The following is a 26,768-nucleotide window of genomic DNA, read 5'->3' on the forward strand; positions in this document are numbered from 1 at the left end:
CCCATTATGGAAGTCCAAGAAGGAAAAGAAAAAGAGAAACAGGAAGAAATCTTATTTTTAAAAATAATGGGCCAGGCACGGTTGCTCACACCTGTAATCTCAGCACTTTAGGAGGTGGGTGAATCATGTGAGATCAGGAGTTCGAGACCAGCCTGACTAACATGGTGAAACCCCGCCTCTGCTAAAAATCCAAAAACTAACCAGGCGTGGTGGCAGGGACCTGTAATCCCAGCTACTTGGGAATCTGAGATGGGAGAACTGCTTGATCCAGGGAGGTGGAGATTGCAGTGAGCTGAGATTGTGCCATTACACTCCACCCTGGGAGACAGAGCGAGACTGTCTCAAAAAGAAAAAAAAAGAAAAAAAAATGACTAAAAATTTTCCAAATCTAGGTAAGAAAATAGACATTCTAATTTATGAAGCCCAAAGATTCCTAAATAGACTGAACCTGAAGAGATATACTGGAGAAACATTATAATTAAGTTATAAAAGTCAGAATTTTAAAAACAGCAAGAGAAAAGAAACTTCTCACACAGAAAGGAACTTCTATCAGCAGACTTTGCAGCAGAAACGTTACAGGCCAGCATATCCAGCTTCAGCAGTCTCAGCTCCACCAGCTGAAGAATAAATGGGATTTGCATGAACTCCACTCTGAACTGAAACAGAGATTGCAGTGTTAATATCCTTTTCTTCTGATCGTTATTAACAGTTCCTCAGAAAATTAAATATCAGAAGACAGAGAAGCTCAGGAGGGTGAATTGTTGGCCCTGAAGATTATTTATGATGGAGATGAATTTAGAAAAGTAGAGTCTGTTCAAGGTGGAGAAACCAGGTTCTATTTGGATTTGCCACAGAATTTCAAGATATTTGTGAGCACTATCTGCTCTATGCAAGCATTTAGACTTCCTATGGGAAGAACACCATGCCAGCATGGTCCTTTTTGCCTGGATGCAGTTTCTTAAGGAAGAGATCCTAGTGTTCTTGAATATTGTCTCTCCTTTCGAGCTCAGGGTGGGTTCTCAGAAAAAAAGTATAGAGAATGACAGCTCAAGCTTCTCCTAACACAGAGCTAGATATTGGAGGAGCTGCTGGATCTAATGTAGACCAAGAGGAAATTGTGGATGAGAGAGCTGTGTGGATGTGGAATAACTGTCACGTCTAATCCAGAAAATCTTGTACTTTGATCAAGCTCAGCACATAAAATGCTTTAATAGTAAATTTTTCCTGTGCAATATCTGTTTCTGTGAGAAGCTGGGCAGTGAATGCATGTACTTCTTGGAGGGCAGGTGTGTATACTGCAAAGCTTATCTGAAGGACTATTTTGAACTCCAGATCAGAGATGGTCAGGTCCAATGCCTCAACTACCCAGAACCAAAGTACCCTTCGATGGTCACTCCTGATCAGGTCAAAGAGCTAGTGGGACCAGAGTTATTTGCCTGTTATCATTGCCTTCTCCTCCAGCCCCCTTTGGACTGGATGGCACTTGTGGTATACTGCCGCTGCTCATGCTGCCAGTTGCCTGTGATGCAGAATCCTGGCTGCACCATGGGCATCTGCTCCAGCTGCAATTTTGCCTTCTGTACCTTGGGCAAATTGACCTACCATGGGGTCTCTCTATGTAAGGTGACTGCAGATAAATTATAGACTTATGAAATAAATCCCTGAATGCAGATGAGGCCAATAAAAGATTTTTGTAACAAAGGTATCATAAGAGGGTGATTCAGAAGGCATTGGAAGAGATGGAAAGTAAGGAGGGGTTAGAAAGGAACTCAAAGAGCTGCCACATTGTGGAACTCCCATAGAGAAATTAGATGAATGTAATAAGATGACATGTACTGACTGTATGCAATATTTCTGTTGGATTTGCATGGGTTCTTTCTCTAGAGCAGACTCTTACAAACATTTCACTGATCCTACCTCACCATGTTTTAATGGGCTGTTTCACGCTATGGATGTTAATGGAGACATTTGGGAAGATGGGATTGAAGACTAGTTAATGACTGCTCAAGATATGGAAGTGGATTGGTTTTCCCTAATCTTTTGTCAAGTACACAAAGTAACTTTGCAGGATATTTATGACACTATTCATTCACCCTTCCTGTGTAGAAGATATGGAAGAACAAGTCTTATATTTTCATGTGATACTACTGATGAAGGTGCATTCATACATTTTTTAATGTAAGTTGAGCAAAATTATAAGCTGAAGCTTCAGAAAATGAAACAACAGAATATTAGATATAATGTGTGCAAATCTCTGAGTTGTTAAAAATTAAATATGTATTTTCTTCCCAAAGCTTTAGGTAAGAAAAGAGGGGTCAAGAGTTAAACTTAGAGACCCTTTTTGTCTCTGAGAAGCATCCCTCTAAGGCATTCTGTTGGAGGTCCCTCAGTACTACTCCTTACAATAGGTATGGGTTGAAGGCTTGTGAAAATTATACTGTGATTCTGATCTAATTTACTCCATGTTAGTCACATTCCTTCCAACCTAAATTTCAGCTAAGTCAGTTCTCTTTGGAGGGAGCCCTATACTCTGTAACTGACTGGATGATCTAGTGTTATTTTCATATACTGCGTTTCAGAATGGAAATTTACAATACTTTAAAAATATTTTTTAATACCACAAATACTGTGGGGCACTTGATATTTATTAGTGATGTATATGGTCCACTGGTTTCAGGCCAAATCTAGAATTTAGTGATACTGGCTCAGAAGAATTTAAGTTCTATTCAACCTTCCTGGGCATTAGAGTCTAGATTCAAAATGACTTGTCTTTACTACTTTTGTTCCACATTCCCTCTCTTTACCTTTGCCCTACCTTCTGTTTGTAAGGACAATTTTAATATTAATTCCAGCAACACCTGTTTTTATTTCCTCTGCTGGAATAGGAGAAAGCCTAATATATTCCTAAGTTGAAAGTTCTTGAATTATCCACATTTTGCACTGTACATGCCTATAGTGACAGTATACAACCTGTCTATTCCACTGTAGTTCCAGTCCTAACTTTCTGAATTCTTTTAAAATATCTTCTCTAACAAGCTGTGGGAATTTGGCTTCCTATTTTTTTTTTTTTTTTTTTTTTTTTTTTTTTGCAATGGCAATGTCTTGGGTGATAATTTTGGATTGATAACTATTCCTTTTTCTGGGTTTTCTTGGCTTTTTGAAAAATTATCTTTTCTAATAGTTTGGTGAGTGGCTTGGTAGCAAAGTATGATTTTTTAGAAAAGAGTACAGAAAAATTGAACTGCTGCTCAAGAACATATTCTTTTTTCCTACTTTGTCATTGAAAATTGAGGAATCACTTTTAACTGTTTTAGGTGTGTATATCCAAAGAGTGAGCGAGGACTATGTTTCTGGATTGTCAAAGGGGATGATTAAACTTAGAAATAAAAATAAATTTTAAAATCATGTTACTAAAAAGAAAGACACATTACAGGTCAGGAAAGAATGAGATAATATATTCAGCATACTGAAAGGAAAAAAAAATCTGTATTATATTGCTGATGCTGAGTATCTGTATTATACCCAACTAAACTGTCATTTAAAAAATGATGAAGAGTTAAAGACTTTCCCAAACTAACAAAAGCTAAAGGAGTTTGTCAGCACTAGATTAACAGTGAAATGAAAAAAAGAAGTTAAGCAGCACCACCAAGACATATGAAATTATAAATTTCACTGTAAAAGTCAATATAAAGATAAACAGAATATTGTAGTATTGTAATGGTGACACATAAATTACTTTTAACACTATAATGAGTTAAAGCGCAACATTATTAAGAATTCCAGTAACAATAGAAATTTGTTAATGTAAACATAATATAAAAAAGAATATCTGACATCAATAACATACAGTTGTGGGGGAGTAAAGTGTAAACTTCTGCATGCAATTGTAGTTAAAATGTTGTCAGCTTCAAATAGACTGTCACAATTATAAAACGTTCAATTCAAACCTTATTGTAACCATAAGAAAAACCTCCAGTAGATACATCAAAGATAAAGAGAAAAGAATCAAAATGTATAACTGCAAAAGCCATCAAAACACAATAAAGATAACAAGAGAGGAAGAAAGGAAGAGGAGAACTATAAAAGAGACAGAAAACAATTAACAAAATGTCAAGTTAATTGTAGTGTTCTTACCTATCACTAATTACTTTAAATTTAAAGGACTAAACTCCCCAATCAAAAGACATAAATGGCTGAGTGGACTTAAAAATAACAGGTAATACCCAAATACACACTGTGTGCAAGAGACCCAGTTTAAGTTTAAGGACACACATAGACTAAAAGTGAAGGGGTGGCAAAAGATAGTCCATGTAAAAAATAACCAAAATAGAACAGGAGTGGCTACATTTTATATCAGACAAAATACACTTTAAATAAAATAATTACACGAGATAAATAAGGTCATTAAATGATGATAAAGGGTCAATTTTATTAAAAAATAAACAATTATAAATATATATTCACCCAACATCAAAGACACTAAGTATATAAAGCAAACATTTTGTAATCGAAAGAAGAAATGAAAACATAATACTAATATGTAATTTTTCTTTTTTTTTTTTTTTAGATGGAGTCTCACTCTGTTGCCAGGCTGGAGTGCAGTGGCATGATCTCGGCTCACTGCAACCTCCGACTCCCTGGTTCAAACAATTCTCCTGCCTCAGCCTCTCAAATAGCTGGGATTACAGGTACATGCCACCATGTCCAGCTAATTTTTTTTTTTTTTGTATTTTCGGTAGAGACGGGTTTCACCATGTTGGCCAGGATGGTCTCGAACTCCTGACCTCGTGATCCACCTGCCTTGGCCTCCCAAAGTACTGGAATACAGGCATGAGCCACTGAGCCTGGCCATAAGTAACTTTAATACCCCACTCTCAATAAAGGATAGATCATCTAGATAGAAAATCAATAAAACAGCAGAACTGAAGAATACTATAGGCTAAATGGACTTAACAGACATATATAGAACATTCTACTTAGTATCAGCACAATATTCATTCTTCCCAAATACATGTAAACATTCTCTAACATAGAGTCCATGCTAGATCACAAAACAATTCTCAACAAATTCAATAAAATTAAAATCATCTAAAGTATTTTATCTGATCATAATGGAATGAAACTAGAACTCAATGATAGAAAGAAACTGGGAAAATTCACAAAAATGTGGAAATTAAACAACATATACTTAAATAACTATTGGGTCAAATAAAAATAAAAAAGGAAATTAAAAAATATCATGAAACAAACAAAAACAAAACATACCCAAACTTTTGGGATATAGGCAAAGCAGTACTGAAAGGGAAGTTTATAGAAACAAACATATGCATTTAAAAAGAAGAAAGATCTCAAATTAACAAGGTAATTTTAGACCTCAAGAAACTAGAAAAAGATAAAATGAAGCCCCAACTTAGCAGAAGAAAAGAAAATAATAGAGTAGAAATAAATGAAATACAGAATAGGAAAACAATAGAAAAAAAATCAATGACATTCTTTATTCTTTGAAAAGATAAAGAAGATTAATAAACCTAGACTAAGGACAAAAGAGAAGATTCAAATAAAATCAGAAATGAAAGTAGAGATATTGCAATTGATGTCACCAAAATCAAAAGGATCACAGGGACTCTGACAATTATACATCAACAGATTGAACAAACTATAAGAAATGGGTAATTCCTAGAAACATGCAACATACCAACACAGAATAAAGAAGAAATAGCACTTCTGAACAGATCAATAACAAATAAAGACATTGAAGCAGTAATAATAATAATAATAAAACTTTCAATAAATAAAAGCCCAGAACCAGATGGCTTCAGGGATAATTTTATCAGATATTTAAAGAAGAAGACATACCAATTTGTCATAAACTTAAAAAAAAAATAAAAGAACAAGAAACATTTCCAAATTCAGTTTTTGAGGCATCGTTCAGCTACCAAAGGCATCACAAGAAAAGGAACTATAGGCTAATATCTTTTATAAAAATAGATGCAAAAATCTTCACAAAATACTAGCCAACCAAATTCAGCAGCACATTTAAAAGGATCATACACTATGACAAAGTAGGATTTATTTTTGGGATGCAAGCATGGTTTACATTAACAGAATGAAGAGTAAAAATCACATTATAATCTCAATAGATTTAAGAAAAGCATTTGATAGAATTCAACACTCTTCTGTAATAAAAACTCAACATTTACGTATAGAAGGAACTGACTTCAATACAATAAAGGCCATTTATGATTAGCCCACAGCTAACATCATAACAGTGGTGAAAAGCTGAAAGCTTTCCCTCTAACATCCAGAACATGGTAAGGATGCCACTCTTGCCTCTCTTATTCACCATAATATCGGAAATCCTAGCCATAGCAAATAGGCAAGACAAAGAAGTAAAAGACATCCAAGTGACAAAGGAAGAAGTAAAATTGTCCTGATTGCAAATGATGTCATCTTATTTGTAGGAAGCCTAAAGATGCCACAAAAATACTATAAGAATTAATAAATAGATTCAGTAAAGTTTCAGGACACAAAATCAACATATAAAATTCAATTGCACTATCATACACCAACAAGGAATTTTCTGAAAAGGAAATTAAGAAAAAATTCTACTTACAGTAGCGTCAAAAGAGGTAAAATACTTAGGAATAAACTTAACTCAGGAGGCAAAAGACTTTTTACACTGAAAATTATAAAATATTGTTGAAAAAATTAAAAACATGAATTAATGGAAGGATGTTTGTGTTCATGGATTGGAAGAATTAATATTGTTAAAATCTATATACTTTTCAAAATAATCTACACATTCAATGAAATATTTATTAATATCCTGATGACAATTTTTGCAGGCCTAGAAAAAAAAAATTCTAAAGTTTATCTGGAACCAAAAAAGACCCTGAGTAGCCAATGTAATTTTGAGAATAAAGAACAAAGTTGTTCATACTCTCTGATTTCATAATATATAATAAGCTACAGAAATAAATACACTATGGTACTTACTGAAATGCAGCCATGTAGATAAATGAAACAGAATAGAGAGACCAGAAACAAAACCATGCACATAAAGTCAACTAATCTTTGATGATGGTCTCAAGAATACTTAATGGGGAAAAGATAGTCTCTTCAATAAATGGTATTGGGAAAACTGGATACCCACAGGCAAAAAGAATGACTTTAGATTCTTATCTCATACCATATACAAAAATCAACTCAAAATGATTTAAGGGCTTAAATGCAACTCCTGAAGCAAAACTCTTAGAAGAAAACAGAGTAAAAACTTCCAGACATTGGATTTGACAATGATTTCTTGACAATGATTTCTTGGATATGACACCAAAAGCATAGGTAACAAAAGCAAGCATAAACAAGTGGGATTACATCAAACCAAGAAGCTTCCTCACAGCGAAGAGAACACTCAACAAAAAGTAAAGACAACCTACTGAATGGGTGACAGTATTTGCAAACCATCCATTTGATAAGGAGTTAATATCTAAAATATAGAAGATTGAGCAGACATTTCACTAAAGAAGACATATAAATAGTCAACAAGTATATGCAAAGGTACTCAACATCACTAATTGTCAGGGAAATGCAAATCAAAACAATGGTATATCACCTCACACCAGTTTAAAAAGCTATTATTTTAAAAACCTGAGGGACAGCAAGTTTTGTCAAGGATGTAGGGAAAAGGGAACCCTGCACACTGTTGGTGGGAATGTATTAATATATTATTAATGTAATAACTTGGTGCAGCCACTATTGAAAATAGTATGGAGTTTCCTAAAAAAGTAAAAATATAATTACCATATGATTCAGCAATCCTATTTCTGGGTATTTATTCAAAGAAATTGAAATCTGGATCTCAAAAATATATCTGCACTGTCATGTTCATTGCAGCATTACTCACAATAGCCAAGATATGAAAATACCCTAAATGTCCATAGACAAATGGAAGGATAAAGAAAATGTGGTATATTTATATAATGGAATATGATTAACCTTACTCAAGAAGGAAATCTTGCCATTGCGATAATATGAATGGATCTAAAAGACATTATGCTAAGTGGAATAAGCGGGCACAGGAGGGCAAGTACTGCATAAAACTACCTTTATGAGGAATCCGAAATAATAAAATTCATAGAACCGGAGAGTAAAATAGTGGTCATCTGAGGCTAGGAAGAGGGGAAAGGAAGCAGTGTCATTCAAGGAGTACAAAATTTTAGTTATGCAAGATAAGTAAGTTCTGGAGGTCTACTGTACAACACAGGGCCCATAGTTAACAATAATGTATAGTATACTTAAAAATTTGCTAAGAGGGTAGATCGTTTGTTAAGACCTCTTACCACAAAAGAAAAACCTTGTAAATGATTAAAAATAAAAATAATAAAGATGGCAGGAGGAAATGTTGAGAAGTGATGAGTAAGTTTCTAGCCTTGGTTGTGATGATGGTTTCAAGATTATACACTTATCTCTAAACTCATCAAGTTGTGTACTTTAATTATGTGCAGTTTTTTGTATGCTAATCATCTCCAACAAAATGTTTAAAAAAGAAATGAGTTGAGCCCATGCATTGAAAAAGTTACCTTAATGTCATACTTAAGTGTTGCTTATCATTGACTACACACTTTATAGAACTATCCTTGTGAAGATATTTTTAGAGCTGATCTTTTTTAAAAACAGATTGAGATACAACTTACATCTTATAACATCTACCCTTTTAGACTGTATAATTAAGTGCTTTTTAGTATATTCACAGTGACTTGCAACCATCAACACTAATTTTTGGACATTTTAATCTTCCCTCCTAGCCAAAACCACATAGCTGTTCGCTTTCTCTTTTCCTTAATCATTAACCCCAGGCTATAGAAACCACTAATCTAGATACGTCTCTATGGATGTACCATTTCAGGACATTCTGAATAAATGAAATAACATAATATGTGGTCTTTTGTGATTGACTTTTTACTTAGCATAATATTTCAAGATTCATACACATTATAGCATTAGTACTTATTTTCTTTTTAAGAAATTGACCACTTTTTTAGAACAGTTTTAGATTCACAGCAAAACTGAGCAGAAGGTACAGAGATATCTCATATGTCCCTCTGCCCCTGTACTTGTGTGGCCTCCTCCGTTACCAACATCCTCCATTGAGTGGTACATTTGCTGCAATTGATGAGGTTACACTGACACATCACCATCACCCAAAGTCCATAGTTTAACTTAGGGTTTACTCTTGATGTTGTACATCCTATGAGCTTGGACAAATTTTTAATTACACATACTCACCATACAGAGTATGATACTATAGTATGACACTATATCAACCCCCCGACTCCTGAAAACCACTGATCTTTTTACTATCTTCATAGTTTTGCCTTTTCCAGAATGTCATATCGTTGGAAACATACAGTATGTAGCCTTTTCAGATTGGCTTCTTTCACTTAGTAATATGCATTTTTATTTCCTCCCTTTTTATGACCTGATAACTTAATTGTTCTTGACATTAAATAACAATTCATTGTGCCTGGACATACGATCATTTATCCATTCACCTACTGAGGGACATCTTAGTTGCTTCCAAGTTTGGCAATTATGAATAAAGCTGCAATAAACATCCATATATAGGTTTTTGTGTGGAAGTAAGTTTTCAGCTCCTTTGAATAGATACCAAGGAGTGCAATTGTGTGGCTGACTGCCATGGTTACTACTTGAGACCACCACTATGACAGTTACTACTGTTACTACTTGAGACCGTCATTATGACCCTGAATGAAGGGATGAATGTAGTCATGAAAACTTAAGACAAAAGAAACTGTTTTAAAGGAAGGGGTCAGGAGAAGAAGAAGAGAACTACCTGCTTCTAGTGAGGAAAGGCAGCACCCAAGCTTCAACAGCCCTTCGTATTTATTGGGGGGAAAGAGCAGGGGGAGGAGGTGATGATTGGTCAGCTGCTTAATTGATCACAGGTTCATATTATTGCTAACAGGCTTCTTATGTGCCTGATCACAAGAAACACTCGTGCTTGGGTTGTGACTGCCCTCAGGATTCCTTCTGGGCGGCAGACGCAGTTTGTCAGTTTGCCAACATTCTGCATTTTATATAGCTTTGTAGGAAACTGCCAAACTGTCTTCCAAAGAGGCTGTATTATTTTGCATTGCTACCAACAGTGAATGAGAGTTCCCATGGCTCTACATGCTCTCCAGCATCTGGTGGTGTTAGTGTTCTGTATTTTGGCCATTCTAATAGGTGTGTAGAGATGTCTTATTTATGTTTTAATTTATATTTCCCTGATCATGACATTGCTTATTTGCTCCCTGTATATCTTTATTTATGATGTGTCTGTTAAGGTCTTTGGCTCATTTTAAAATCAGCTTATTTTCTTATTGTTGAGTTTTATGTGTTCTTTGCATGTTTTGGATAAAAGTCTTTCATCAGACATGTTGTTTGCAAATACTTCCTTTCGGTTTTAGGCTTCTCTTTCTATTCTATTGAAAATTATTATCACAGAGCAGTTTTTTTAATTTTTATTTTTTGTGAGTGCACAGTAAGTATATATATTTATGGGGTACATGAGATATTTTGATATAGGCATGCAATATGTAATAATCACATTAGAGTCAATGAGGTATCCATCATATCAAGCATTTATCCTTTGTGTTACAAACAAACCAATTATGCTCTTTCAGTTATTTTAAAATGTACAATTAAATTGTTATTGACTATAGTCACCCTTGTTCTATATTTGACTATATTTGACTATTATTGACTATAGTCACCCTTGTGCTATATTCTTGTATTTGTGCTACCAAATATTAGATCTTACGCATTCTATTTATTATACCCATTAACCATTTCCACTAGCTCCCAACCTCCACTACCCTTCCCAGCCCCTGATAACCATTATTCTACTCTCTATCTCCATTAGTCCAGTAGTTTTAAATTTAGCTTCCAAAATGAGTGAGAACATGTGAAGTTTGTCTTTCTGTGCCTGGCTTATTTCACTTGACATAACGACCTTCAGTTCCATCCATGTTGTTGCAAATGACAGGATATCATTTTTTTTTTTTTATGGTTGAAATGTGTATATAATCATCCACCGTGTATATGTACCACATTTTCTTTATCCATTCACTGGTTGATGGACAGTTAGGTTGCTTCCAAATCTTGGTGGTTGTGAAGTGCTACAATAAACATGGAAATGCAGATATCACTTTTATATACTCATTTCCTTTATTTTGAGTACCTAGCAATAGGATTGATGGATCATATGGTAGCTCTGTTTTTCATTTTTTTTTTTTTTTTTTAGTAACCTCCAACTGTTCTCTATAGTGGCTTTACTAGTTTATATTCCCACCAACAGAGTAGGAGGTTCCCCTTTTCTCTACATCTTTGCCAGCATTTGTTATTGCCTGACTTTTGGATAAAAGTCACTGAGGAAATACAGTCTCTTTCTGTAATTTCCCCAATGTACAGAAAGTGTACAGTAAGTAAGAAGATGTCTCTGTTTTGATTTGCATTTCTCTGATGATCAGTGATGTTGAGCACGTTTTTATATCTGCCATTTGTATATCTTCTTTTGAGAAATGTCTATTTAGATATTCTGTCTATTTTTAAAATCAGATTACAAGATTTTTTTTCTATAGAGTTGTTTCAACTCCTTATATCAGCTGGTTATTAATCTCTTATCAGATGGGTAGTTTGAAAATATTTTCTCACATTCTGTGGGTTGCCCCTTTACCTTGTTGATTGTTTCCTTTGCTAGGTAGAAGGTTTTTGACTTGCTGTGATCCCATGTGTCCTTTTTGCTTTGGTTGTCTGTGCTTATGGGGTATTACTCAAGAAATCTTTGCCAACTCAATGTCCTGGAGAGTTTCCTCAATGTTTCCTTGTAGTAGTTTTATAGTTTGAGGTTTTAGATTTAAGTATTTAATCTATTTTGGCTTGATCAGCTTGATTTTTGTATATAGTGGGAGATAGGGGTCTAGTTTTCTTCTTCTGCCTATAGATATCTGTTTTTTTCAGGACCATTTATGGAAAAGACTGTACTTTCCCAATGTATGTCCTCAGTACCTTTGCTGAAAATGAGTTCCTATAAATGTATGGACTTTTTTCTGGGTTCCCTATTCTGTTCCATTGGTCTATGAGTCTGTTTTTATGCCAGTGCCATACTATTTTGTTTACTATAGCTCTGTAGTATAATTTGAAGTCAGGTAATATAATTCACCCAGTTTTGTTCTTTTTGTTCAGGATAGCTTTGGCTATTCTGGATCTTTTGTGGTTCCATATAAGTTTTTGGAGTTTTTTCTTTTCTATTTCTGTGAAGATTGTCATGGGTATTTTGATAGGGGATTGCATTTAATCTGTGGATTGCTTTGGGTTGTATGGACATTTTAACAATATTGATTCTTATAATTCATGACTATATAATATCTTTCCATTTTTTTGTGTCCTCTTAAATTTCTTGCATCAGTGATTTATAGTTTTCATTGTCGAGGCTTTTCACTTATTTGGTTAAGTTAATTCCTAGGTATTTAATTTTATTTGTGACTTTTGTGAATGGAATTGCTTTTTAATTTCTTTTTCAGATTGTTTGCAGTTGGCATATAGAAATGATACTGATTTTTTGTCTTGCAACTTGACTGAACTTGTTTATCATTTCTAATAGTTTTTTGGTGGAGTTTTTAGATTTTTTCAAATATAGGATCATATCATTTGCAAGCAAAGATAATTTGACTTCTTTCTTTCCAATTTGGAGGCCCTTTATTTCTTTTTTTGTCTGATTACTCTAGCTAGGACTTCTAGTACTATGTCAAAAAACAGTGGTGAAAGTGACTGTCCATGTCATGTTTCAGATCTTAGGGGAAAGTTTTTTCTGATTCAGTAGGATACTAGCTATGGGTCTGTTGTATATGGCTTTTATTGTTTTGAGGCATGTTTATTCTATATCCAGTTTTTTGAATTTTTTTAAAATTAAAGATGTTTAATTTTATCAAGTTCTTTTTTAGCATCAGTTGGAATGATCATATGGTTTTTATCCTTCATTTTGTTGATATGATGTATCACACTGATTGATTTACATATGTTGAACTATCTTTGCATCCCAGGTATAAACCCCACTTGTTCATGATGAATAATCTTTTTAAGATATTATTAAATTCAGTTTGCTAGAATTTTATTCAGGATTTTTACATCAAAATTCATCAGATATATTGGCCTGTAGTTTTATTTTTTCTGATGCATCTTTAGCTAATTTTGGTATCAGGGTAATACTGGCCTTGTAGAATGAATTTGGAAGTATTCCCTCCTCGATGCTTTGGAATAGTTTGGGTAGGATTGGAATTCGTTCTTTAAATGTTTGATAGAATTCAGCAATAAAGCCGTCAGTTCCCAGGCTTTTCTTTACTGGGAGACTTTTTATTACACCTTCTATTTCATTACTTGTTATTGGTCTTTTGATGTTTTGGATTTCTTCCTGGTTCAATCTTGGTGTCTAGGAATTTGTCAATTTCTTCTAGATTTGCTGATTTATTGGCATATAGTTGCTCATAGTAGACACTGATGAATCTTTTATTTCTGCCGTATCAGTTGTAATGTCTTCTTTTACATTTCAGGTTTTATTTATGTGGATCTTCTCTGTTTTTTCTTAGTCTGGCTAAAGGGTTGTCAATTTGCTTCTCTTTTCAAAAAACAAACTTTTTGTTAATTGGTCTTTTGCATTTTTTATTTCAATTTCATTTATTTCTGCTCTGATCTTTATTATTTCTTTTTTTCTACTAATTTTGAGTTTGGTTTGCTCTCGCTTTTCTAGCTCTTTAAAATGCATTGTTAGATTGTTTATTTGAAGTTTTTCCTCTTTTTTGAGGTAGGAACTTATAGCTATAAATTTCCCTCTTAGTATTGCTTTTGCTGTATCTCATAAGTTTTGGAATATTATATTTCCAGTATCACTTATTTCAAGACATTTTTCAATTTTCTTCTTAATTTCTTCATTTACCCATTGGTCACTGAGGAGTGTATTGTTTAATTTCCATGTATTTGTATAATTTTCAAAATTCCTCTTGTTATTGATTTCTACTTTTCTTTCGTTGGGGTCAGAGAAGAAGCTTGATATTATTTCAATTTGTTTGAATTTTGTAAGACTTGTTTTGTGACCTAATGTATGGACTATCCTTGAGAGTGATTCATGTACCGATGAGAAGAATGTGTATTCTGCAGCTGTTGAATGAAATGTTCTGTAAAAGGCTATTAGATCTATTTGGTCTGTAATGCAGGCTAAGTCTCATGTTTCTTTCTGATTTTCTGTCTGGAATATCTGTCCAATGCTGAATGGGGTTGTTGAAGTCTCCAGTTGTAATTGTGTTGGGGTCTCTCTCTCTCTTTAGCTCCAATAATATCTGCTTTATGTATTTGGGTGCTCCAATGTTGGATCCATGTATATTTACAATTGTTATGTCCTCTTGCTGAATCGATGACCCCTTTATTATTATACAATGACCTTCATCATCTTTTCTTATAGTTTTTGTCTTGAACTCTATTTTGTCTGATGTAAATATAGCTACTGCAACTCCTTTTTGTTTTTGAAAATCACCTTCACTAAAAGAAAGACAGGAATGAAAGGAAGAAGGAAGAGAAGTCCACAAAACAACCAAAAAACCACAAAATAGGATAAGTAAATCCTTTCTTATCAAAAATAACATTGAATGCAAATGGACTAAACTCTTCAACCAAAATACAGAGAGTGCCTGAATGAATTTTTAAAAACAGACTCAATAATCGGCTGGGCACAGTGGCTCACGCCTGTAATCCCAGCACTTTGGGAGGCTGAGGCGGGCGGATCACGAGGTCAGGAGATCGAGACCATCCTGGCTAACACGGTGAAACCCCGTCTCTACTAAAAAATACAAAAAACTAGCCGGGCGAGGTGGCGGGCGCCTGTAGTCCCAGCTACTCGGGAGGCTGAGGCAGGAGAATGGCGTAAACCTGGGAGGCGGAGCTTGCAGTGAGCTGAGATCCGGCCACTGCACTCCAGCCTGGGCAACAGAGCGAGACTCCGTCTCAAAAAAAAAAAAAAAAAAAAAAGAGTAGTTCTATATACAACAATTACATATTATAAAATCTTGTGTTTTCTCTGTACTTATTAGTATCAGTGCGTTTGGACCTTCAGGTGATTTCATTAACACCCTTTCCTTTCTGATTAAAGAACTTCCTTTAGCATTTCTCATAGACCAGGTCTGGTGTTAATTAAATCCCTCACCTTTTGCTTGTCTAGAAGTCTTTATCTCTCTTTCAGGTTTGAAGGATATTTTTTCCGGATATACTATTCTAGGTTAAAAGTGTGTGTGTGTGTTTTTTCTTTTTCTTTTTTCTTTTTTTTTTTTTTTCCCTGCAGCACTTTAAATATGTCATGCCCCCTCCCCTGGCCTATAAGATTTTTACTGAAAAGCCTGCTGCCAGACATCTTGAAGTTGCATTGTACGTCATTTGTTTCTTTTCTCTTGCTGCTTTTAAGATTCTTTCTTTATCCTTGACCTTAGGGAGTTTCGTTATTAAATGCCTTGAGGTAGTCTTCTTTAAGTCTGCTTAGTTTTCCATACACTTCTTGTACTTGAATATTGATATCTTTCTCTATATTTGAGAAGTTCTCTGTTATTATCCCTTGAATAAACTTTGTACTCCACCAGCTCTATCTCCTCTTTAGGCCAATAACTCAGATTTGCTTTTTGGAGGCTATTTTCCAGATTCTGTAGGCATGCTTCATTGTTTTTGTTTTCTTTTTTCTTTTGTCTCCTCTGATGATGTGTTTTCAAATAGCCTGTTTTCAGGCTTACTAATTCTACTTTCTGCTTGATCAATTATGCTATTAAAAGACTCTGATGCATTCTTCAGTATCCCATTGGCATTTTTCAGCTCCAGAATTTCTGTCTGATCTTTTAAATTATTTCAATAGTTTTGTTAAATTTATCTGGTAGAATTCTGAATTCCTGTCTGTGTGATCTTGAATTCTTTCAGTTTCCTTAAAACAGCTGTTTTGAATTCTCTGTCTGAAAGATCATATATCTTTTGTTTTCCAGGATTGGTCCCTGGTGCCTTATTTAGTTTGTTTGGTGAGGTAATGTTTTCCTGAATGCTCTTGATGCTTATAGATGTTTTCTTGGTGTCTGGCATTAAAGACTTAGGTATAATATTGATTGTAGTCTTTGTGGTCTAGCCTTGTTTGTACTCATTCTTCTTGGGAAGACTTTCCAAGTATTTGAAGGGATTTGGGTGTTGTCATCTAAACTGTATCTGCATTAGGGGTACTCCAAGCCCAGTAATACTCTGGTTCTTTCCGACTCATAGAGGTACCACCTTGGTGGTGTTAGATAAGATCTGCAAGAATTCTCCGGATTACCAGAAACTTTTGTTCTCTCCCTTTACTTTATCCAAACAAATGGAGTGTCTCTCTGTGCTTGGAGTTGGGGGTGGAGTGACATAAGCACCCCTGTGGCTACCACCACTGGCACTGTGCTGGGTTAGACTTTAAACCAGCACAGCATTGGGTCTTGCTCAAGGTCTGCTGTAACCCCTACCTGGCTACTGCCTATGTTTGCTCAAGGTCCTAGGGCTCTACAATCAGCAAAATGGTGAAGCCAGCCATGCCTGTGTTTCTCCCTCTGGGGAGATGAGCTCCTCCAGGCCCCAGGTACATTCACAGGTGCCATCCAGGAACCAGAGACTGGAGTCAAAAACCTTAGAAGGCTACCTGGTGTTCTATTGTACTGCAGCTGAGCTGGCACTGAAACCATAATACTCAGTTCTTCCCACTCTTTCCTCCCCTTTCCACAGGTAGAGAAACCTCACCCTGTGGCCACCACCACTTCAGGTTCATGGGGAGTACTGCCAGGCTACCATTTATGTTCCCTTGAGGCCCAAGGGCTCTTCAGTCAGTTTATGGTGAATGCTGCGAAGCCTAGGACTCACTCTTCAGGGCAGTGGGCTTCCCTCTGACCTAAAGCAGATCTATAAATGCCATCCAAGAGCCCAGGCCTGGGATCAGAGACCCTAAGAGCCTACCCTATGTTCTCTCCTTCTGTGGCTGACCTGGTACCTAAGGTTCAAGACAAAGTCCCCTTTACTCTTCCTTCTGCCTTTTTCAAGCAGGAGGAGTCTATCACCACAGCCACCACAGCTTGAAATGTGCTGTTTCATACTTGAAGTCAGCATGTCTCAAAGTCTTGCTCAAGGACCGTGACTTACTACCTGGGTATCACTGCTGATTATTCAGGGGCCAAGGGTTCCTTAGTCAGCAGGGAATAAATCCTGCTATGATTGGATGCTTCCCTTCAAGGCAGCAGGTTCCCTTCTGGCTCAGGGTGTATCTATAAACATTTTCCAGGAGGTAGGGTCTATTGTAATGACCTCATGACTCTCCCTGCTGCACTATCCTACTGTGACTGAGCTGGCATCCAAGTTACAAGACAAAATCCTCTTTACTCTTTCCTCTCCTTTCATCAAATAGAAGAAATGAGTCACTTTTCTTGCTGCAAACTGCGCTGCCTGGGGTTGGGGGAAGTGTGGCAAGAGCACTCCCTTGGCTGCCATGGCTGGTGTCTCACTAGGTCACATGCCCAACAAGTCCACTGGCTCTGAGCCCAGCACAGTGTTAGGATTTGCCTAGGAGTTGTGGTCCTTGTGGCCTAGACTGCCTTTCAAATTTATTTAGGACCCCAGAGCACTTTAGCCTGTGGTGGCTAACCTTGCTGAAACTCAAGTTCTAGCCTCTGGGATGGACAGTTCCTCTCTGGCTAGCACTTGACTTAACCTTCCCTCCATGGATATCAGCTGAGTTCAGCCCAGTTTTGCTTTCTGCTGTGACGGGGCAGCACTAAGGTCCAAGGCAAAGTCCCACAGTCACTGCACTCTCTCTCCCCACAACACACAGATTCTCTCTACGCCAGGGCATGGGAGAGGAGTTGCATTGGTGATCAAATACTGTCTTTCCTACCCTCTTCAGTGCCTCTTTCAGTGATAGAAAGTTAAAACCAGGTACTGTGATTACTCACCTAATTTTTGGTTCTTATGAAGGTGATTTTTTGTGTAGATAGTTGTTAAATTTGATGTTCCTGTCGGGGTGGTGATCAGTAGAAGCTTATATTTGGTCAGGCCATATTGCTCCACCTCCTTTCTCCAGAGCATAAATTTTTAATTTTAATAAAATTCAGTTATTGCTTTCTTAGATTATGCCTTTGTTGTTATATATAAAAAGTTATTGCCAAATTCTAGGTCATCTATTTTTTCTCCTGTGTTATCTTCTAAGGACTTTATAGTTTTGCATTTTACATTTAGGTCTATGATCCATTTTGAGTTAATTTTTGTATATGATGTAAGATTTGTGTCTAGATTCATTTTTTTTTTTTTCTTGCATGTGGATGTCCAGCTGCCCCAGTACCATTTATTGAAAAAGACTATCTTTTCTCTTTCAATGTCTTTGTTCCTTTGTCACATTTCCATTGACTATATTCATATGGATCTATTTCTGGGTGTTCTACCCTGTTTTGTCTATTCTCTTGCCAATAACACACTGTCTTATTTACTGTAACTTTACAGTAATTCTTGAAGTTGGGTAATGTCAGGCCTCCAACATTGTTTTTTACCATTAACATTGTGTTGGCTATTCTGGGTCTTTTGCCTCTCCATATAAACTTTAGAATTAGTTTGTATTTATCCACAAAATAACTTTGATTCTATAGATCAAGTTAGGAAAAACTGACATATTAACATTATTGAGTCTTCCCATCCATAGACATAGAATATCTCTTTATTTATTTAGTTTCTTAATTTCATTTGTAGAGTTTTGTAGTTCTAATATATGGGTAGAGTTAAGAATTAATATTTTAAGGATTCCATTGTATTTATTCTATGAATTTCAGGAGCAACCATTTTTACATATATATATTTAAAACTCCTTTATAAAATTAAAAGTTGGTATCCTCTTTTGTTTTCAATAACAGCAGTTAACAGTACTGCTGGTCATCCCTGTGAATTTTACTCCCTGAACAGTGCAGACTGGTGACCCAAAGTCCTTTTGCCAAGAGGCCTCTGAACATGTGCAATTGGATTGCAACCCCCCTGCCTAAGCCAGTTAGAACTCATTCTCCATAATGAAGAGAAATATGATTGTTTTTTGAAGGGATCTTCAGGAAGATGATTATTGATGGTCCTCAATGAACTTTCTGAAATTTAATGCAACATTTTGTAACCTGGGTGTTTTGGGAAAGGAAGGGAGCCATGTACAATCATTGACCTCAGGCCACCAATGCACTTAAAAGCTTCAGGAGCCGGGCGCGGTGGCTCAAGCCTGTAATCCCAGCACTTTGGGAGGCCGAGACGGGCAGATCACGAGGTCAGGAGATCAAGACCATCCTGGCTAACACAGTGAAACCCCGTCTCTACTAAAAAAATACAGAAAACTAGCCGGACGAGGTGGCGGGCGCCTGTAGTCCCAGCTACTCGGGAGGCTGAGGCTGGAAAATGGCGTGAACCCGGGAGGCGGAGTTTGCAGTGAGCTGAGATCCGGCCACTGCACTCCAGCCTGGGCGACAGAGCGAGAGTCCGCCTCAAAAAAAAAAAAAAAAAAAAAAAGAAAAAAAAAAAAAAAGCTTCAGGATTCCCTACAGGTATGGAAAATGCCCTAGCCATACATCACCAGGATCAAATGGTTAAAGAAGAGGCCCTTCCACTTCAAATATATCCCACAAAACAGGAAGAGTGTTTTCTTCTGTTTTCTGTTCCTGAAGAAACTGCAGTACAGGTATTGCAAAGAAGAACCATTGCCCAAATAATATAAAAACACAAGATCTTCCTTGTATTTGGAGGAGAAAGTGATAAGGCTTGATGTCTCTCAAAACCAATCTGAGAAGAGATAGGAGGGTGGTTCTTGATACTCCAGAAGAAATTCGAGAGTGCCTCCTACCTCTTCCCACTATGTTTCTAAGAATGACTTTGTGACAGAGGAAGGTGAATGCGAAAGGCTTCAATGTATTCAAGTGTCTTTTCTGGAAGTAAGAGTCAATACAGTTTCCTCTTATTGCACTTTTTAATCCTTTAGAATTTAAAGAAAACATTCTTCACTTTCTGTATTTTGAATCTTTGTCATATGATTGTTACTGTTCAACTTTTTAGTAATGTGCATTTCATTGCTTATGTTTTATCTCACTCAGTAGATGAGCACCATGTGACCCAGGACAGTGTCTTATTACAGTTGCTCCATTTTTTTTCACTTCTTAGAACAGTGCCTGGCACATATTAGGTGCTCATTAAATGTTTGCCAAATGAACAGGGAATCTGAGTTCAGTGTCAACTGCCACTCCACTTTTTTAGTCAGCTCTGAGGAAATTTTTGCAATATTCAGTCACTGTCTGCATTTATAAGTCTTTCCAGCTAAGACTATTTTAAATGAAAAAATTTCAAAATATTGAACATATAAATACAGCCACATAATGATCGAGATACGGTCTGAGATGTGCATCCTTACCTGATTTCATCATTGTGCAAACATAAGAGTGTACTTATACAAACCTAGATGGTATAGTCTACTACACACCTAGGCTATATGCTATAGCCTATTGCTTTTAAGCTATAAACCTGTACAGCATGTGACTATACTGAATACTGTAGACAACTGTAACACAATGGTAAGTATTTGTGCATCTAACATCTCTAAACTCAGAAAAAGCAGAGTAAAAATACAGTATAAAATACAGGATCAAAAATACAGTATAAAAATGGTATACCTGTACAGGGTACTTACCATGAATGGAACTCGCAGGACTAGAAGTTCCTCTGGGTGTCGGTGAGTGAATCCGAAGCCTGAGGACATTACTGTACACTGCTGTAGACTTTATAAACATTGCACACGTAGGCTACACTAAATTTATAAAAACAATTTTCTTTTCAATAATAAATTATCTTTAGCTTAATGTCACTTTTTTACTTTACAAACTTTTAATTTTTTTAACCTTTTAACTCTTTTGTAATAACACTTAGCTTAAAATATGAGCCTATTATTGCAGTTGTACAAAATTTTATCTTTCTTTATATCCTTATTCTATAAGTTTTTTTCTATTTTAAAAATTTTTATATTTTTTAACTTTTAAAACTCTTTTGTTAAAAACTAAGTCACAAACACACACATTAGCCTAGGCCTACATAGGGTCAGGAACATCAGCATCACTGTTTTTTACCTCCACAACTTGTCTCACTGGAAGGTCTTCAGGGGCAGAAACATGCATGGAGCTGTCATCTCCTATGAAAACAATGACTTCTTCTAGAATATCAACCTGAGGGACCTACCTGAGACTATTTTACAGTTAACACTTTTTATAAGAATGAGAAGTATACTCTAAAATAATGATTGAAAAGCATAGCATAGTAAATACATAAGCCAGTGACATAGACATTTCAAGTATTATGTACTATATGTTATTGTATGTGCTATACTTTTACATGACTTGCAACACAGTGTGATTGTTTACACCAGCATCACCACAGACATGTGAGCAATGCATTGTGCTATGATGTCACTGGGCAACAGGAAGTTTTTCAGCTCCGTTGTTATCCTATGGGACCACCATCACCATTGCCCATGCAGTCCATCATTGACCAAAATATCAATTATATGGCACACAACTCTGTGTATGGTAGCACAACTGCAATATAGTCATGATCGATTCTATGGTCTGGCATACTTCCTAAATGATTGGTAGCTGATTCACAGAATGACAGAGAATATTTGACTTCCTCCCCTGGAATTTCTATATAAAGGTTGGTGGGAAGTGCAGGGAGTTTCAGTAGAAAAAATTACAAAATCATTAGGAGCCCAGATATTTGGAAACTAGATTTGGCTCTGCTGCTGTGAAGTTTAGTAGCAATTTGTTTATCTCTCTTAGTGAATGGGTTGGAATACTTGATTTATTAGGTCCTTTTCATATCTAATTTTCTGTGACTTTAGGCATGTTTGCTTCTAACAACAAGTCAGGATATAACAAGTACTAGGCACTGCCATAAGATTCACATCATTTGGAAACCTCACAAGGGTAACAAATAGCAAAGGAATTGTTTAAACTCAATTATAGGTAGTGTGTGAGAGAATTTCATGATTTAGCCATCAAAATATCCAGTCCTTTTGATAGACTCTTCCTATTTTCCTATGATTCCTTGACTATCTCCAGTCCTCGCTGGGACACAGTACAGATTACTCCATTTGTCTCGGATGGCCTCCTATTCATTCTTCATGGGAAAGTCAGGCCAGTTGCCCTTTTTGCTCTTTTATACCTGCCATGCCATCCTGGGTTTACCTATATTCTAAAATGATCCACAGCCTTATCCACTCTGTATTGTCTCTGTCCCCCAACTAAAAAGACTCTGATTGCCTAAGGTAAGTACAGTAAGGAATCAGCCCACAGTAAGTGTTCCTTCAATGTTGGCTAAATGAATGAGGAAATGAGTGAAATATTTGCTGTGATTACAATGAAATAAATTGTCATTTTTTCCTCTTATATCAAAATTGGAGTAAGATTAACTTCAAAATAATACTTTTACAGTTAAAGTTGTTACTATTTTTTAAAAACCTACTCCCCAAGAGCATCAAAACTTGACATTGAAGTTCAAATGGCAGCTGAACCATATGATGCAATTTTATGCTTCAATGAAAAACACAAAATTACAGTGTCAGGTAGACATCTTAGCACATATCAGAGTTAGAAGAAACTGCAAATATAACCTAGCCGTTCAGTGGTAAGGAAACCTAGGCCCAATAATTAATTTGCCCAAAATTCCTTGTAAGCAAGCCACAGATCTGAGCCCATAACCCAGGGTTTCTTATTTCCACCTAGCCCATCCACCCTACTGCAGTCCACAGGCTCAAGTTCCTGTGCTTAGACTCAGAATTAAATTGAAATTCCTTTTGTTTTTGCTCTCCCTTCATTTTCTTTAGCCTGGCTCCATTGTGGGAATTCAATGACCCCAGTAGTGTCCTCTCCTTTATGTACCTCATAGTATTTCGGTGCAGTTCACTTGGGGCTCGAGGGTCCCTCCCTCACCTCTTTCCGTCATCGTACAGTGTTTTGAATGGACCTGTGATTCAGGAAATTGACAGGGAGTGTGAAAGGGGCGGAAAAGCAGCAGATGGAGTGGAGGGAGGGTGGGAAGTGGGGAGTCTGGAAACAGCCTGGAGGCAGCCACAACCTGGTGGCCTAAGCCCACAGATGCATTGCTTGACTTTGAAGAAGTTTATACACATATTCTCATGAATATTCTCATATGACAATAATATTGTGCAGCTATAGAGCACTTGCAGTCATCTCATGAGAGCCATAATATAGGGTAGGAGGCAAATATTGGGATTACAATTGTAATAACTCACTGGAAATAACTTACTGTAAAGCTGCCTGTGAGTTTTTGGCAGGCCTTTTAACCTCTCTAAACTTCAGTTTCTGATCTATAGAATGAAGTACACTTTATAGCCCTCTTCGGGTTGTCTGAGGATCCAATAAGTTTTTATATGCAATGTGCTTTTCAAAGTATAATTTGCTATATGAATGAAAAGCCTGGCATTTGGCAGAAGAACTGTTAAAGTTCTTATTCTCAGAACCCACAAGCTGGATGGTTCTAGTGGCTATGTAAATGTTGGGTTTCATGGATTTGTTACAAGGTGGTGATGTTTAAATACCTAAATTAACAACTTCTTTATGTTAGGACATATATATTTTTTCTCCAATATTTTATGCTCCTCACTCCTCTCACCATCTCCCACCAGTCAAACCTGTCCCCTAGTATGGGTTGCATAAGGTAGACAGGGCAGGGGTGGGAAGTGCGCAGACATGAATCTTCCCTGGAGACAGGGAGCTCCCTTTATTTTACAACCTTGGATGCAGAGAGGGAGAGAATAACACAGGTCCAGGCAGATAGAGCCTTGACAACCGAACAGGTATTTCTGAGCCGAAGTTTGGCATGAGCAAAGCAGCAAGGGAGTGACAAGACCTGCACGGGGAGGTAAACAAACACAAGGGATGTTGTAAATCTTGAGGTCTGATAACCAGGTACCAGATAGAATAAAATATATCTGGGAATCTATGTGGACAATGAACATCTAGAATTAAATCAGTCAAGGTCACAGCAGGAAGTAGATGATGCCCTAATAGTTGGATAATTTGAGGAGAAATTATTTACAAAGGAGACTGATTACAAGGTGTAGACAAGCATGTAGAGTTCAGGAACCTGGGACTTGTAGCAGCAGAGCTGTTGCCACTGCTAGGCATGAAATGAGGAGAGGAGGGTGTGATTCTGGAAATTAGAAGGAAAAGAATCAGGCAGAGAAGGCTGAATCCATCTGGGAGCCACAGGGAAGCCCCATGGATGTGATCTATTTACTTCAGGCCTCAGGGCAGGGACTGGTGTGGAGGGAACTAGTATGGACCTGGAGTAGAAAAATGGAAGATTTTGAACAGTCTCACTCCAATTTCTTGGCACTGTACAAGCCTCTACAACTTTAGCATAATCCTGGAGAAAGAGAGGGGTGTGGGAACAAACTGGTTAACACTGAGTTTCTACAACTACAGCAGCATGGGAACTCGAAATAGAAATTAAGCTGAGTCGTAGAAAAAGACATATGTTACGATTCTTGCAAAACATAAGTTTTGGACTGAGAATTGTATCCACCTCATATAATAAGATGGATCCGTTATATTATGTGGATTACAACAAGAGTCCATATGTCCAGTCTTATATATAACATTTACATGTGTGCACACACACCCCATTCTGACAAGGAATTCATGAGTTTCATCTCCACCAAATGACAGTGTAAATGACATTTCCATCAGCATACAAAATAGAGGGAAAAGTGCTGGCAGAGGGGAAGAACGAGATGAGTAAGAAATCAGTAGGAGTGCATAAGTCAGAAATGTCAAGCAAAGAATGAGGAAATGGGATTTGAAATGGCAGGGGCCACTGGTATTATGAGCTGGAGACTTCTGAATGACATCATGACTTTGCAGTCAGCAGCAGAGCAGCTCTTCATCCTTGTCTAGGATGAGGCCAGGAGAGACAGCAGCATGCAGCTAACTAACGAGAAGCTAAGAAAAAGGATCTGAAGTCCCTGTGAGATACAGAGAGAAGACTGATTTTCTGATTTCCTATTCTTACTTCTAGTGTACCTGTAGCCTGGCTATGCCTTCCTTATAGTCATCTCCTCTTTTAATCTAGTTTTCATGGTGCTCAGTTCTGTGTGTGTCTATTATAATTTTTCATATAATTTTCTATAGTTTATTTAATTTTCTGAACCTCTATCCCTATTCTTCATGATGCAGAAAATGAAATTTAGAGATTCGGTCTAATTTAGTCATTTCATGTTGGAAACTGTCATAATCAGGATTGTTGGACTCCTTCGTCTTGGATTGTGTTGCTGAAGGCCTTAAGCAACGATCACTGGTAGCATTAGTAAACAGGGAATATTCCTCGTTAATACTCTGTTTCATACTATTCTTGCACCCTTTAAGTTATAACTCGTATTATCTGGTCTTAACATAGTCCTCATTGGCACTGGTGATCTGTTGAGATTTAACCGACATTCTTGTGTAACCTTTCATGGGACATTCCACATTCTCTGTTGTAGGTTCCCTCATCCCAACCATGAGCTTTTTCCCTCTTTATCCTTCCAACTTCAAATGTACACTTACTCTTGAAAAGTATAAAGACTCTAAATTGCAGTATATGCTACGGGACAAATATTTAATACCCCTTTGGAGTGATTTCTGAAGATTAATATTATACACCATGGGAAAAAAGAGTATCTGTCTGAGCCTGTGTTTGTATGTGTGTTTTTCTTTCCAACTAAAGGCCGTTATCAAACAACATAATTTTTTAGTCAATGCGATCCAGGTTTAAATCCCATTTTTAGCTACTTATTGACTGTGTGGTATTGGGCAGTTTAGTTAAAATTACTAGATGGGTTTCTATAATTGCAAAATTAGGAGAAGAATGTTTACCTCATGGAGTTTGAGGGGCTAAAGGGACTTGGAACACTGTAGATGCTAGGCAACTGTTACCTATTTCTATCTCATTCCATTTCATTAATGACGTAAGTTTGATGTGGACAAAGTAAAAGAAAAAATCGGACCATAAATTAAAATGTAGAATTTTAAAAAAGTTATTCTGTGTTCTTAGTACATCTTCCTTTATTGTCTTGAAAACCTCTTGAACCCAATAGGTAAGTGAGATAATTTGGGTGAGAGTCGCAGCAAGGATCTTTAATCAGAGATCTGTTTCCAAAAGCTGATCAGGTATAATGGATAATATCTTTGATAAATTTTGATGCCTTATGAAAGTAAACTTTATTATGTGCTAAAGCTTTATCCATCATAAAGGAGATGTAGAACAATGAGAAAGAGAAAGATTATTCAGTAAATCTTATTTGGGCAATTGTTTATCTACTTGGGGAAAGATTCAATTTGCATTTTTATTTAACAGCATAAACCAAAATATATTTTATTAGGATTAAAAAGGTAAATGTAGAATATCAAACCCAATTAGTCCTGGTGGAAATAAGAAGTGATTATTTTCCAATTCCTGGATCAGGGTGGAAGAATTCATAGAAGAAATGAATAATAGATTCAACTATAGAAAAACATGAAAATTCTTAATATCTTGGTTATTATGAAGAGAACTTAAAGGTAGAAAAACTAAAAGTTAATTAACTACACATATGCCAAATTATTATTATCTTAATTTTT

At 36.4% G+C, this 26,768-nt stretch overlaps 1 pseudogene; it reads left to right on the plus strand.

Annotated features, from left to right (window-relative positions):
- Positions 1-734: 734 nt before the first annotated feature.
- Positions 735-1,993, plus strand: LOC104676715 (annotated as a pseudogene).
- The last annotated feature ends 24,775 nt before the right edge of the window (positions 1,994-26,768 follow it).

Source organism: Rhinopithecus roxellana, chromosome 14 (genome assembly GCF_007565055.1).
Source record: "Rhinopithecus roxellana isolate Shanxi Qingling chromosome 14, ASM756505v1, whole genome shotgun sequence".
Classification (NCBI taxonomy): Eukaryota; Metazoa; Chordata; class Mammalia; order Primates; family Cercopithecidae; genus Rhinopithecus; species Rhinopithecus roxellana.